Here is a 14,965-nt window from a genome sequence, read left to right on the forward strand (position 1 = left end):
GGGGTGGGACCAGTGGGACAGGAGTCTAGAGAAGCAGGGCAAGCCTTGCTGGCCACCGTTAGAAGCTTTGACATGATCCTGAGGGCAGTGGGGGAGCCATGGAAGGATTATGAGCAGAGGCATGCCAGGGTCAGATTCAAGGATCCAGACATCCACTGGAGTTTCAGGAAGTGAAGTACATTTGAAGAAGTCAATGAGGAAGCAGGAAATATGTAGGAAGATGTAGCCATTATCTGGGCAAGCAATGGTGAAGACTTGACCAGAAACCATGGCATGGAGATAGCACCAAGGGGCCATTGAAGGTCTTTGGATGGGCATAGGTGGTTATGTTCCAAGTCGTTGCTGCCCCAGAGCAGTCGTATCGCGAGCTCAGGACCCGGAAAGATGGAGCTGGTTCTCAAGAAAGGTCCCCTTTGAGAGAGCAAGGGAGTCTGGGGCTCCATGTGAAGCCTGAGTCAGCACTTTGTTTAGAGATCTTGCTTCTCCAAGATTTCTAACTTTTATGTGAAGTGTGGTTTGAAGGGCCTTGACTTGTAACACAGTGGTTTGGCCACAAACACCTCTTAAAAACAAACTCCATAAAATCATTTCCAAATTCCACGTGTTCATCTGCATTAAATCTGCATTAAATAGTATCTCAATTTTTTTGTAATAAGAAAGCTTTCATTTTCAAAAAGAAAACTGGGCAATGATTCATACATAAGGTGACCTTGTTTCTTTTGAGAATGTGAAAATCCCAGACCCCAAACTCAGCATCTGCTTTGGACCCAATTTGGTCAGAACAAAGCAATCAATCCCACCTGGACCCGGGCACAGCATTTTCCCCAGAAATGCGCAGCCAGCGGTCAGGGAAGGGGGCTGAGGCCCACCGTGTGCTGCCCCTTAACCAGTCTGCATCAGACTGGGGCCACAGCCTAAGGAGTTGGTACTTTTTGTAGCCTTCAAGGTCATCATTTTAGAGACTATCAAAGCTAGAACTGGTCTTAGAGATGACCCAGGCCAGGCCGCTAACAGTACAATGGGTTCGTTGGGTCCCAGAGAAGGTGTGCACTTGGCCACGGTTATGGTGTGAACTGGTAGGAGAACATGATCTGGAAGCCAGCCTCCTCCTCCTCCCAGCCCAGTGCTTGCTCTGCGTCCTCGCTAGCCCCTGCCTAACTTCTCAAGGGCCATATCTGCTTAGAAGCACTGATGGAGCCCCACGAATATTTCTAGAACAATCAGAATCTTGGGGCACCTGGGTAGCTCCAGTTGAGTGTCCAACTCTTGATTTCAACTCAGGGCTGTGAGATCAAGGCCCCGGGCCTGGCTCTGCACTCAGTTGGAGTCGGCCTCTCTCCCCCTCCCTTTGCCCCTCCCCCACTCTCTCTCTTTCTCTCTCTCAATCTCTCAAATAAATAAATAAATCTTTTAAAAAATAAAAATCAATCAGGATTCAAAACAAATGGACCGCATCTGCCTCAGCACAAGCCCTGCCTGGCTGAGATGACTGAAAGGGGAGGCTTCGTGCAGGGCAGGGAGCAAGGTGAGGCCAGCGAGGTGTGTGAGTTTCTTGAGGCACCTACACTTGGGTGCTGACCCTGTACTCATGCAACACTGAGGTGAGGCCTCCTTAGCCCCACCCCACCCAAGTGCCAGTGGCTTTTGTGTTGGTTCTGAGGGTTCCTCCATCAGACAGGCCTCCTGCTCCCACAGATGCCTCTGGGTGCCTGGGCTACCCTCCGCAGGGCAGAGCATTGGGAGTTGACAAAACACATTGGCACCCATGATCTCAAGGCAGAGAATCTTAGCAACCTGTCCTGGACTGGGCAGGTGAGGCTCAGAGAGGGTCAACAGCTGGTCCGGGTCCACACCAGCCTGCAGGTGTCAGAGCTGCGAAGTGAACCCAGCCCTTCACTCTGCCCAATTTCTTCATCCTCCATCCCTCTCCTCCCCAGATCTGCCATTTTCTCACGTTGCCTACAGCCACTAGGCAAAGCATCTTGAGCCCAAGGCCTTCAGGTAGACCTAGGCCACTGTTCCTCCTGCCCTGTAGGACCTACACCAGCACCAGATATTTTTAGGTAAACAAAAAAAAAGGTTATAAGGCTGAAATAATTGCCCTCATTTTGAATCTCAGAGTCTTTTCAGATAATATAATTTTGTGGGGCCCCAAAGAGGCTCCTGCTTGCTCTGCTGATTGGGATGGAACAAGCTCAGGTAATTGCCTCTTCTGTGTAAAGACCAATTTGTCCAGGGAAATGAGCATGGTTGATGTAATCAATTAAAACACTGAAAGCAGTACAGAATATACAGGAAATGGAAAAGAAATTGGAGCCTCTGCCCCGCCTTACTTTCCCAATGCTGAGTCCTGCCTGACCAGCCATCAGTTTCTTTCCTTTTTGGGCCTGACTCCACTCTGTCGAAAGGAGGCTAAACTGACAGGATTGCCGAGGGCACGGAGCCCCAGCTCCCCAGCCAACCTTGGCTCCCTTGTCAGTCTTGGCCAAACCACAGGGGCAAGGCCTGCTCTGGATAAGGAGCCTCGAAGAATGTGGTGCTTCTCCTGTGCCCAGCCCTGTGTTGGGCATGGGCTTACACTGGGGGGCAGGAGCCACAGACCCACCAGGGGTCTTCTCACAGCTGGGCCCTCAGATCAGGGATGGGAGCCTGTGAGGAGCTGGGGATCAGGCTGCAAAGCCATGACACCAATGAAACCTCAGGGCTCTAGGCTAGCTCTTGGCCTGTGTCTGGCCTTTGATGCCCATTTGCCAGCCCTGAGCTCTGTGGGGCTGTGTCCCTGGCTCCTGAGACAGGGGAAAGCTTGGGTGGCCTGACTGGCCAGCTTGCTCATGCCCCCTGGCGTGGGGCCGACTCACTGGCTAGCAGTTTTGTGCTTCTGGCCTAGTGCCTGCAGCTGTGACACGGGCCAGGCCTCCTGGTCCCTGGGGCGCCTGGCCTGCCGGAGCTGACTGTCTGTGGGGAGGCAAGCACGTGCCCAGTGCTGCAGGATTCCTCCATGCACCTGCATTCAGGGTGCCATGGGAAGCAGAGAGGATGAGAGAGAATGTGGGAAGCAAGATGCCACTCTTCTCGCCTTATTTCTAGCCCCGGTCTTCCAGCTAGGAGCCCTCTCATCCTTGTCAGCTAGGCTCTTGCTTATCTCTCAGAAGAAAAACAACAAATGCCCACCCAGGCAGGGATACCACCTGGGACTAAGGAGTTGGACTTTTGTTTCAGAAGGAACCCACTGGGGCACCCATGTGGCTCAGTCGGTTAGGCAACCAGACACTTGGTTTTGGCTCAGGACATGATTTCTGGGGTCATGGGGTCGAGCCCTGCATTAAGCTCCACACTCAGTGGGGACTCTGTTTCTCTCTCTCTCCCTCTCCCTCCGCCCCTCCCCCAGCTTGAGGATGTGTGCTTTCTCTCTCTACAATGAATAAATAAATCTTAACAAAAGAAAAGAAAAGAAAAGAGAAGAGAAGAAAAGAAAAAGAAAAGAAAAAGAAAAAGAAAAGAAAGAAAGAAAGAAAGAAAGAAAGAAAGAAAGAAAGAAAGAAAGAAAGAAAGAAAGAAAGAAAGAAAAAGAAAAAGTTACCACACCAGCCTGGGGAATTGCTGGGACTATCTTAGGGCCACACAGTGACATGAAGTCTTGGCTGTACTCTTGACAAAGAATGGCCCCCAGAGATTGACCAGCTTGGGCAGGGCACAGATGAGTCTTTTTATCAAGACATGGTGTGTACCCCTAACTTACCTCTTAACTTCTTGAGGGCATAGAGCAGGTCTTGGAGAGTGTGTTCTGTCATTCCACGCCTCCCAGATTTGGGGGTTCGGGGCCCATGATGTCCAGGAGGCTGAGACGATAGAGGATTCCACTCCTTTTTTTTTTTTTTAAAGATTTTATTTATTTATTTATTTGACAGAGATAGAGACAGCCAGCGAGAGAGGGAACACAAGCAGGGGGAGTGGGAGAGGAAGAAGCAGGCTCATAGCGGAGGAGCCTGATGTGGGGCTCGATCCCGCAACGCCGGGATCACGCCCTGAGCCGAAGGCAGACGCTTAACCGCTGTGCCACCCAGGCGCCCCGAGGATTCCACTCCTATTTGACCTCAACAAAGATCTGGCCCCGGTGTGGCTCACCCTTGAAGGAGTGTAGGGCAGACAGACCATGTGGCAGACATCTGCAGCCCCCGTGCACTCGGGGGGCACTTCACCTGCCCACTGGAGCAGGTCCTCTCAGCGACTAAGACCTTTAGTCTCCAGGACAAGAATGGCACGTGGGTTTCTGCTTGTGTTCCAACATCGACAGACTGGAAGTGACTGGGTCCAAGCTCAGTGGGATGAGCACCATGATTGATTAGCAATGTCTGCCATGCCAGCAGGAAGACGGTGATGGCATGGGTTTGGGGTTCTTGCCATCCCTGGTCAGGGGAAATCAGAAGGATGTGCAGGAATGGCAAGGAGGGAAAAGAGGAGGATGGTACAGGTTTTGCTTAAAAATCTCATTGGCTTTCTCAAGCCAGGCTGCCTTGGTCCCCCAGTACCACTTCCCAAGCCGTATTCATTCTGTGGTGGAAGCAAATGGGAGACAGGTGTTTACCAGCAATCTCTGCTTCCAAAAATGCCAGATGGGTCTGTGTTTTCATCGCTATGGTAGCGGTGGCTCTGGGCCCCAAAGGCACAGTGACACCAGGCAAGAGGGCTGGCATTTTTCTGCAGGGAAGAAAACTGAATTATCACGATAAGATGCCTCTTCCCGTATCCCCCTGTGGCCTCTGTCTTCTGTAGCAACTGAGGTCAAAGTTATTTCTTAGAATTGAAAGAGGATCATTATCCCTTGATTGAAACCATTGTTTTTCCTGATCGAAAGCCTCTCAGTGGCTGCCCCTGCTGGTCCCTAGCCTGGTGATTCTGCTGTTATCAGCCAGGTTTTGGCCTAGAATGCTCCAAAGGCCAAGTGACCGGTCTGTCCTGAATGTGTTGCATTCAAGCAAGAGGGGATGCCAGTGTTGGGCCTGGTGGGGGGTGCCATGTGGAGGCAGGAGCAGTTGTCGAGACCAAAAGGTAAAATGTTCCCCTTTCTAGCCAAACTCTTGGCCTCAAGAGTCTCAAAACCTACATTTATCTCTTTCCCTCCTCAAAGCCCACTCAGATGACAGGAAAGAAATAAAGAGGGGCCTGCGGAAAAGGGGGAAAGGAGGCAACTACGAGCCAGAGATGCATCTAGAAAGTGAATGGGTGAGTGGTGGGTGAATTTGCAGAGTGAGGAGAGTGGAAATACAAACTGTGAGGACTCAGAGATTGGAGGCACCAGGGTCTTCTTAAACGTGGAGCGTGAGCTAGAGCCGAGGACAAGAAGACTGGTTCAGAATGTGTATCAAGAGTGGCTAGCCCTCGAATCTTCTCCCTGAACTGGGGCACAACCATTCTGACAGAGGACAGGAGGCTGACTTGCTGGAGAGGAGCACCGTTGAGCACACAAGGTGAGGTAGCTTACTGAGAACACAGATTAGTCAGAAGCCGCATAACTAGTGGTGAGAAGACCCCCCAGCTGTCTTCCCTGTTTGGACTCCAGAATGCCAACAGCCAGGTTGGGGGAACAGGCCCATTCAATAATGGAAACACCAAACTCTGATTTAAGTAAAAATGGTGATATGCTTATACTGGGAGTTTAGGAGTAGGAAAGGGTAGAGTATGTAGGGATGACCCAAGAGAGAGAAATGCTTGTTGTCAAATAATTTTCTAAAATGGTAAAATCAAGAGACTGCAGTGTAAACATGTCACACAGAGCTACAGAAGTGCACACTAGAAGCTGAAGAGCTACAAGAGTTGGGAGTGGCTCCCTCTGTGGAGTAGGAATTGGGGATGAGGAGGGGTGGGGCAAGGGGCGCCATTTTTTATATAAACCTGGTGCTCTATTTGGCTTTTTAAACCATTTACAAGAATTGCCCTGATAAAAATAAAAACATAAGTAATCTTCATAAGGGTCACTTGAGCCAGATGAACAATTCAAGTGCCTAGACTTAGCCATCACTTCAATGCCAGGGGGCAGTCTTCTGGCAAGATGGTAGAGCGAAGAGACAACTTGTATGAACACTGGACAGCACTGCTCTGTGCAAAGCAGTTTCTTTTCCATGCCACTGACTCACCCAATGTCCCTGTGTTCCTGTTACAGAGGAAGAAGCTGTGGCCCAGAGAGAGGAAGGGTTTTGTCCATGGTCCCATAGTGAGTGTATTCTAGCAAAGGCTAGAAGGGCAGCAGAGCAGATCTTTGCTCTCAACTCACCCCTGTGTGAGCACAGCCCTATCACTAGCTCTTAGCATTCGAGGAAGAAGCCCTATCCCACCGGGCTTCAAAGCCAGTCCTCTGAGGTGGATCCTACTAATATCCCCATTTTGTAGATCTGGCCATTGAGGGACAGAGGGGCTAAGTAAGCATTACGTAAGGGGTGAAGGTGGGCCAAGCATTCACAGACAAGATTTATGGAAAAGACAACACATGAGATGAATTTTTAAAGTGAACTTTTTATTTTGAGATCATTGTAGATTCACTTGCAGTTGGACGAGAGATCCGTGCGCCCTTTACCTAGTCTGCTGCTATGGCAGCCTCTTAGCCGAGGGCAGTACAACATCCCCACTGGGGGAGCGACACTGACGTAGCCAAGACACGGAGTGGTTCCACACCCACCACCGCAAGGAGACTCTTGTTGCCACACCTACTTCCCCTGCTCCCCCATCCCTCACCCCCGGCAACCACCAATACGCTCTGTTTCGGTCATTTTGCCACCTCAGGAGTATTACATAAATGAAATCACAGGGCAGGTAATGTTTAGGGGACGACAGTGCTCACCTCGTAGGATTGTCATGAGGATTAAATGAGTTAATACTTGGAAAGGTTTTAGAACAGTACTGAGCACACACTAAATTGCTATGTGAGCGTGGGTTATGTAAAATATAAATGAGTTGAGGATTTCACCTTGGATTTGTAGAGGCAGCAAAAAACAAAACAAAAACAAACCAAAAGCAAACAAACAAACAAAAAATACTTGCTTTCTGATCAACAGACAGATCACCTGAGTTTGGTCTGACGATCAGAAAGCTGTATCAACCCCTCCGGAGGGGCTGTGTTCTCTCTTTAGGGCAAGTGGAAAGATGCTCGGAAGTGGTCGCGGTTCTCCAGCCTTGCCTTGCTTTAGAAGCAGGGACGGTGCCACTGGCTCTTTTCCTGCCTCTGAAGCTTTGGGTCCTTTTCCATCCTCTTATGCCCAAAGCTACCCCTGCCGGTGCAGCACCTGAAAGTCCTCTGCTAGGCTGCTGACATTTCAAGCCCTAGTCAAAACATCAACCTTGTTTATATCAGGCGTCACCAAATGCCCAAAGCAAATGCTCACCTCGAGGGAAACGGTGAACGTGTGAACGCATTGCTGAGGTACGCTGCAGCTCCGCCTGTGGGGCCCAAGTTCCCTGATAAGAGCTCCATCTCTTATCAAAATACTGGAGGTGAAAATCTTGGTTAACTTGGCTCCACGGTGTGAAGTGAAATGCAAAGCTGTTCAGTGTAACACTGCAAATTCCAAACCAACCTGACAATGTGCAAATCCCGGGGCAGTCCAAGCAGCCCAGGTAGGTGGCCCCAGGACAGTGGCATTGAGACCCACTACTGCCAAGCAAGGACCAAGGTGGGGGGGGGGCAAGCTCGTGGAGAACCCCCTTTCCCCGCTCCTGCTGCAGCCCCTCCCTTAGATTGGAATTTCAAGTGGGAATTGGCAAACCCAGTTGCACAGGAAAAAAACTGGGACCAAATCTGGGCCAAAAAGGGTTTGTAGTGCAAATTACATTTCTCTGCTAATTGTAATCTGTTAATTACATTCAAAAAAGAGCAGAAAAAGGGGAGGCTCCCCACCCCCAACACTCCCCGAAACCCAGTGCTGTGTGTGCACTGGCTCAGCGAGGCGAGGCGTACACAATTTCAAGACGCAAAGGCACACATTGAAACATGTCGCTATATTTAGAGATAATGGAATTTTTCTTTCTTAAGGCCTGATATAAACTTTGATTACATAGCATTTCTTTAATTTGTTGCTATTCAAGAAAACCCTGGGAACACCAGGGCGAGCCATGCCTAGCTTTTATCATTTGCATTTTTCATTTGCATATTTTAATTTCCCTGACTACAGCTCCACACCTACATGTGCAGTCCCTGTGGGAGGGAAGAGAATACTTTTCAGGATAAATAATACCTTCTGGTATTATTTGGTATTCTTTCGCCCAGCTAAAGAACAGGGAACCCTGGCGGCAAACCCCCAGACAGCCTTCCACTTCTCTCCTTGTAGAGTGTCTGATGCTGGGCAGGTCAGGGTGCTGGGAAACCGCCTCATTCTCCCTCCGTGGGGCATGGACAGCCACGAAGCCAGGGCTCCTGGCGGCTAATGCTTAAGTCTTCCATCCCTGGGGCAGAACCAGAGCCTGGGATCCACGCCCCAGCCTGGGGAGCTTCTCCCCGCTGGGGCGTGGATCCCAGGGAGGCCTCTGAATTGCAGGCCTCAGGGGTTTGTTTCTCTTTATTCCTGAGTAGTATTCCGTGATACGGATGGATGGACCGCAGCTGGTTGAACCGCTCGCCCTGAGGGATACTCCAGTCTCTGCTTGTTACACATTCAGCCGCGGAGAATGAGCATGAAGGCCAGTTTTTACTCCCGGGAGAGGGGGGGGCGGGGATGGGGGGGGTGGAGGATGCCCCAGGGTGCGATGGCTCAGCGGTATGGCACTCACAGATACGAACTACCCATGGCTTCTAAAAAGTCCGAGCTGCATCCTGACTCTCCATCTAGCCCCGTCTCCAGCTGCTGCCTCCCAGCCCGCCGCAGCCCACGGAAGAGCCGCGAGTCTGCCCGAAGCTTGCAGGGGTGGGGGTAGGACTAGGTCTTTGGCCATAACAACGCACAGGAAACTGCCTGTGCCATCCAGCATATCAACTGGCTTTGCAAGTACACGGTCCAGATGTGTCGGGCCTGTGGACACAGACCCCCTTTATGAGGCTTGCTCAATGGCCGTCTGTGAGCCCAGGGTTGCCCAACCACCTCCTGGCCAGGGGCATGCTGGGTAACTGCCAAGCCAATGACAGAGTTCACACTCTCCGGCCTTTGCTCCCCCCTCACGTTGACTGGAAAGTCTCCATCTTCCACCACGTAAGTGGGGACACTGCAAGCATAGTTGCGGGCTGGCAGGGCTCGGGCCACTCTTCATTGTATGCAAGCTGTGGGCACTGGGCACTCGCTCCCTAAACATTTACCGAGAAGCCACTAGGTACTCAGGAGCGGACCAGCTTTGGGGGAGGGGGAGCACGAGGAAGCGCTAGCGTGCAGAAGCACAGCTTGGTGGGCTGGGGAAGCTCGGGGGAGGGACAGACCCCAGCAGATGTTGGGGGAGGGGAGAAGAGCCTGGCGTTGCTAGGAGTGACAAGACTGGTGAGGAACAGAGTGGGAGTGGGAAAAGCAATCCAGGGCAAGGGAACAGCTCCAGAAAAAGGCCGAGAGGGCTATATTGTGGGGGAAGGAGCACTCGCTCTCGTCCAGAGTGGACAGTAGGCCTGTGAGGGGTGTAATGACGGACAGAGGCAGGTAAGCTGGTGCCTCCATGGAGAAGATGGGCAAGGCCAAGACGGGGAGGTGAGGTCTTCGGGGAAAGTGACACTTTTGAGCAAAAGTGGGTGTGGGGGGGCAACATCACCAGAGTAAGCAAACAGTGGGATTATTTTCCACTCCCCACCATCCTGCATGAAAACACTTTGATAACATCTGTTATCACTGTGCATTTCCAGACAAGCAATTTGAAACCCTGCCACGATTCATGGACCCAAGAGAGTCATGGGGTGCCCATTGGAAGGGAACGTGTGCAAGCGGACATTGCACACCAGGTCGGGCCCGTGTCTGCGAGCGGGCCAAGCCTCCCGCTCCAGAGCTCTGCACTCGTTGCCGCTGTAGGAATGGGGTCCCTGCTGCATTTCCCCCAGGACAGGGACTGGGCGGCGGCCTGGGGGACAGCGCACAAAACCAAGTGGCATCCGCTCAACATCTGAGGTGCTTTGTCTGCTGGCAAGAGGTGGCCCAACACTCAATCTCTTTCATATCAAAACAAACGAACAAGCCCAAGTCACAAGAAATCAGGCTACCATGAGGGTCAGGCTCTGAGCCAAGACTTTCACATCCACTGTGATCCTCTCAAAAATCCCGTGGGATGGGCCCTATTATTAGCCCCATTTTGCAGAGTAGGAAAGCAAGGAAACTCAGAGAAATGAAGTACCTTTGTCAGGTTCACAGCTAGCTTGTAAGAAATCCAGACAGGCTTCAAACCGCGGCTTGGCTAACTTCAAAGCCCTCGCTCTTCCCACAGTGGCACACCTTGCAGCCTACTTTTTTTCACTTTGAATTTTGCAAAGATACTGCCACAGAGAGGGCCTGTGGACCCTTTACCCAGTTTCCCCCACGGTTGTTACATTTCATGGAACTGCAGCACAGTGACAGTCAGGAAGTGGGTCTTGGTACGTGTGTATAGTGTGGTGTCATCGTGTCACCCGTGTAGACTCCTATAACTGCCACTGCAATCCAGACACAGAGTTGTTTCTCCCTACGAAGATCTTCCTTGTGCTACTCCTTCACTCACATGTGCGCGTGCATGCGCACATGCACGCGCTCTCTCTCTCTCTTTCCCTCTCTATCCCACCATCCCCAACCATTAATCTATTCTTCATCTCCACAATGTTTTCATTTTGAGAATTTTATGTAAATAGATTTGAGTTTTTTCCTTAGTTCACTTCTGCTTCTTGCTGACCATGGTTTGTTTAGCCATTCACCCACCAAAGGATAGCTGCGTAGTTTCCAGTTCGGGGCTATTACGAATAAGGCTGCTATGGGCCGTCTGGCTAGCTCAGTCAGTAGAGATGCGACTCTTGATCTCACGGTTGTAAGTTTGAGCCCCGTGTTGGGTGTAGAGATTACTTAAAAATAAAATCTTGAAAAGAAACAAAGAAAGCTGCTCTGAATATTTGTGTATAGATTTTTCTTGTGTGAAATAAGTTTTCATTTCTCTGGGATCAGTGGCCGAATGAGTCATGCAGTAATTTCTCATTTAGTTTTATAAGGAACTGCCAAACTGTTTTCCAGAATGGCAGTTCCATTCTGCATTCTCACCAATAATGTATGAGTGATCCGGTTTCCTGGTACCATCTCCAGCACTTGGTGTTACTGCTTTTTTTTTGTTTGAGCTATTCTGATAGGTATACAAAGATATCTTATTGTGGTTTTAATTAGGACTTCCTGATACCTGATAATATTGAGCATTTGTTTATGTGCTTATTGGCCATCTGCGGATTTTCATCCATGAAATCTCTCTTTGTGTATTTTGGAGCTCTTTATATAGTCTAGATAAAAGTCTAGAGAATATTTGTTAAATATTTGTTAAATATTTGGTTTAGAAATGTTTGTTCCCACTCTGTAATGTGTCTTTTCATCCTCTTAACAGGATCTTTCACAAGCAAAGCATTTCATTTTGATGCAATTCAATTAATCTGTTTCTTTTTAATGGATTGTGGTTAGGGCATGGTATTCTTCACCAATCCTTAGGTCCTGAACATTTTCTTCTATCTTCTCTTCTGGACATTTTACATAGTTATATATTTTACGTTTAAGTCTGTGATCCATTTTGAGTTCATTTTTGTACAAGTTATGCAGATTATATCTAGATTTCTTTTCTTACTTTTTTTTTTTTTGGCCCATGGATGTCCAATTGCTCCAGCACCATTTTTTTTTAAAGACTATCCTTTCTCTGTTGAATCGCTTTTGCAACTTTGTCAAAAATCTGTTGGACATATTTGTGTGGGTCTATTTCTGGGTTCCCTGTTCTATTCCACTGATCTATGTGTCTGTCCCTCTGCCCAAACCACACTGTCCTGATTACTGCAGTTATACAACAGGCCTTAATAACAAGCAGAGCAATTCCTCCCACTTTAGTCTTCTTTTTCAAAATTGTTTTAACTATTTTAGTTCCTTTGTTTTTCCATATAAATTTGAGGATAATATGGACTTTATTTACCACAAAAGTCCTGCTGATATTTTGATTGGACTCACATTTAACCCGCATATCAATTTGAAAAGAATTGACATCTTTATTATGTTGAGTCTTTTAGTCTCTGAACATGGTATGTCTCTCCATTTATTTACATCTTCTTAGTTTTCAGCATAAAAGTACTGTACTTGTGTTGTTGTGTTTATAGCTAAGTATTTCTTTCTTTTTTAGGAGTGACGGTAAATGGTATTGTGTTTTTAATTATAGTTTCCACATGCTTGGTGCTAATATATAAAACTAGGATTGATTTTTGTGTCTTGTTCTTATATCCTGCAACATTGCGGAACTTACTGATTACTCATTTTGTAAATGCCTTAGGATTTTTGTGTGTGTAGGCAATCATGTCATCTTCAAATAGGCACAGTTCTATTTCTTCCTTTCCAGCCTATATTCCTGGTTCCTCCTTTTCTTGCCTTATTGAGCTAGCTAGGACTTCCAATACTATGTTGAATAAATGTTTAATTGTTCCTGATCTTAGAGAGAAAATATTCATTCCTTCACCTTTAAGTACAATAGGTTTTTCATAGGTATTCTTTATCAAGTTGAGAAAGTTCCCCTCTGTATTAGTGTGCTTGGGCAGCCGTCACAGAATACCACAGGCTGGATGACTTAACCAACAGAAATTTATTTTCTCACAGTGTTGGAGACTGAAAGTCCAAGGTCTAGGTGCCAGCAAGGTTGGTGTCTAGTGAGAGCTCTCTCCGTGGGCTGCAGATGCCACCTTCTTAAGGTGTCCTCACATGGACTTTCTTCCATGCACATGCAGGGTAGGGAGACAGAGACACAGATAGAGCTCCAGTGTCTCTCTTTTTATGAGGACACCAGTCCTATTGAATTAGGGCCCCACTCTTATGACCTCATTTAACTTTAATTATCTCTTTAAAGGTCCCATCTCCAAATATAGTCACATTGGTGGTTAGGATTTCAACATAGAACTTTTAGGGGGACATCATTCTATCCATAATATCTTCTATTCCTAAATTGCAGTGAGCTTTTTTTTTTTCTTTTTACCATGAGTGACTGTCGGAATTCGGCACATGTTTTTGCATGCTCAATGCGACTTTTCTTCTTTACCATGTTGATATAATGGGTTACATTGATTGCAAATATTGAACCAACTTTACATGGGTGTAATAAACCCCACTTGGTCATGGTACCTAATTATTTTCATACACTGCTGAATTCTATTGCTACTATATGTTTCAAGAATGTTTGTCTCTATATTCATGAGGGTTATCAGTGTGTGGTTTTCATTTTTTGTACTGTCTTTATCTGGTTTTGGTATCAAGGTAAGACTGACCTTATAAAATGAGTTTGGAGTTTTCTTTCCTCTTTTATTTTCTAGAAGAGACTGTAAAATTAGTGTTAATTCTTTTTTAAAACTTTGGTAGAATGTGCCAGTTAAACCATCTGAGTCTGGAGATCTCTTTTTCAGGAGTTTTTTTTAACTGTACATTCAATCTCTTTAATGGTCATATGTCTATTCATGCTCTCTTTTTATATTGGGTGACCTTTGGTAGTTTGTGCTTTACAAAGGCTTGGTCCATTATATTTAAGTTGTCAAAGGTATATGTACAGAGTTCTTCACAGTATTCCCTTGTTATTCTTTTGATGCCTATGGGATTTGCAGTGATATTCCCTCTTTCTTCTCTTTTTCTTTGTCAGTATTGCTAGATGTTTGTCAACCTTAGTGATCTTTTCAGAAAACTAGCTTCTTGTTTCATTGATTTTTGTCTTCTTTCTGTTTTCAAGTCCATCAATTTCTGTCATTTATTATTTCTCCCTTCTGCTTGCTTTGAGTTTATTTTGTTCTTCTTTCCTAGGCTTTTCAAGTAAGAACATAGACTATTTATTTGAGACTCTTCTTCTTGTCTAAGATATGCATTTAGTGCTATACATTTCCTTCTGGGCACTGTTTTAGCTGTGTCTCACACATTTCAAGATATTTTATTTTGATTTCTACTTGGATACCATTGTGGTCACAGGACACCCTCTGTATATTTTCAATTCTTTTAAATTTAAGTTTGTTTTATAGCTCAGAATATGGTCTATGTTGGTGAATATTCTGTAGGCACTTGAAAAGAGTGCCTGCTCCGCTACTGTTGAGTGAAGGGTTCTGTAACTCTCAATCAGATCCTGCTACACAATGGAGATGTTCGGTTCTCCTAGACCCTTGCTGATTTTGTGTTTAGTCCTATCAGTTATTGAGAGAGAGCTGTTGAGGTCTTCAACTATAATTGTGGATTTGTCTATTTCTCTTCTCAGTTCTATTAGTTTTTGCTTCACGTATTTTGAAGTGCTATTGTTTGGTGTGTACACATTTGGGATTGAGATGTCTTTTGGGGGGTTAACTCTTTTATTATTATATAATGTTCTTTTCCGTCTCATAATTTTCTTTGCTCTGAAGTTTACTTTACCTGATATTAACATAGTTACTCTTGCTTTCTTTTGATAAATGTTTGCATGATATTGTTTTTCTGTCCTTTTACTTTCAATGTGCATATATCATTGTATTAAAATGATTTTCTTCTAGACTTCATATAGTTGGGTCATGTTTTTCAGTCCACTCTGTCAATATCTGTCTTTTTAGAATTCCATTTTGATTTTTCTATAGTGTTATTGAAGGTGTCTATTTGTATCGTTTTCTTAGTAACTATATTGTAGTCTACCAATGTCAACACTTAAACTCTCTTATTCTTTTTGCTGTTCCTCATTCCTGAGTTCCAGGCTTTTTTATTTTTAACATGTACTTCCTGTTTAGAGAACTTCAGCCATTTCTTAGGGTAAGTGTGGGGATGATATATTCTTAGTTTTCTTTCATCTGAGAATTTGTTTCTTTTGCCTTCACTCCTTGAGC

Source organism: Ursus arctos, chromosome X (genome assembly GCF_023065955.2).
Source record: "Ursus arctos isolate Adak ecotype North America chromosome X, UrsArc2.0, whole genome shotgun sequence".
In the NCBI taxonomy this organism is placed as follows: Eukaryota; Metazoa; Chordata; class Mammalia; order Carnivora; family Ursidae; genus Ursus; species Ursus arctos.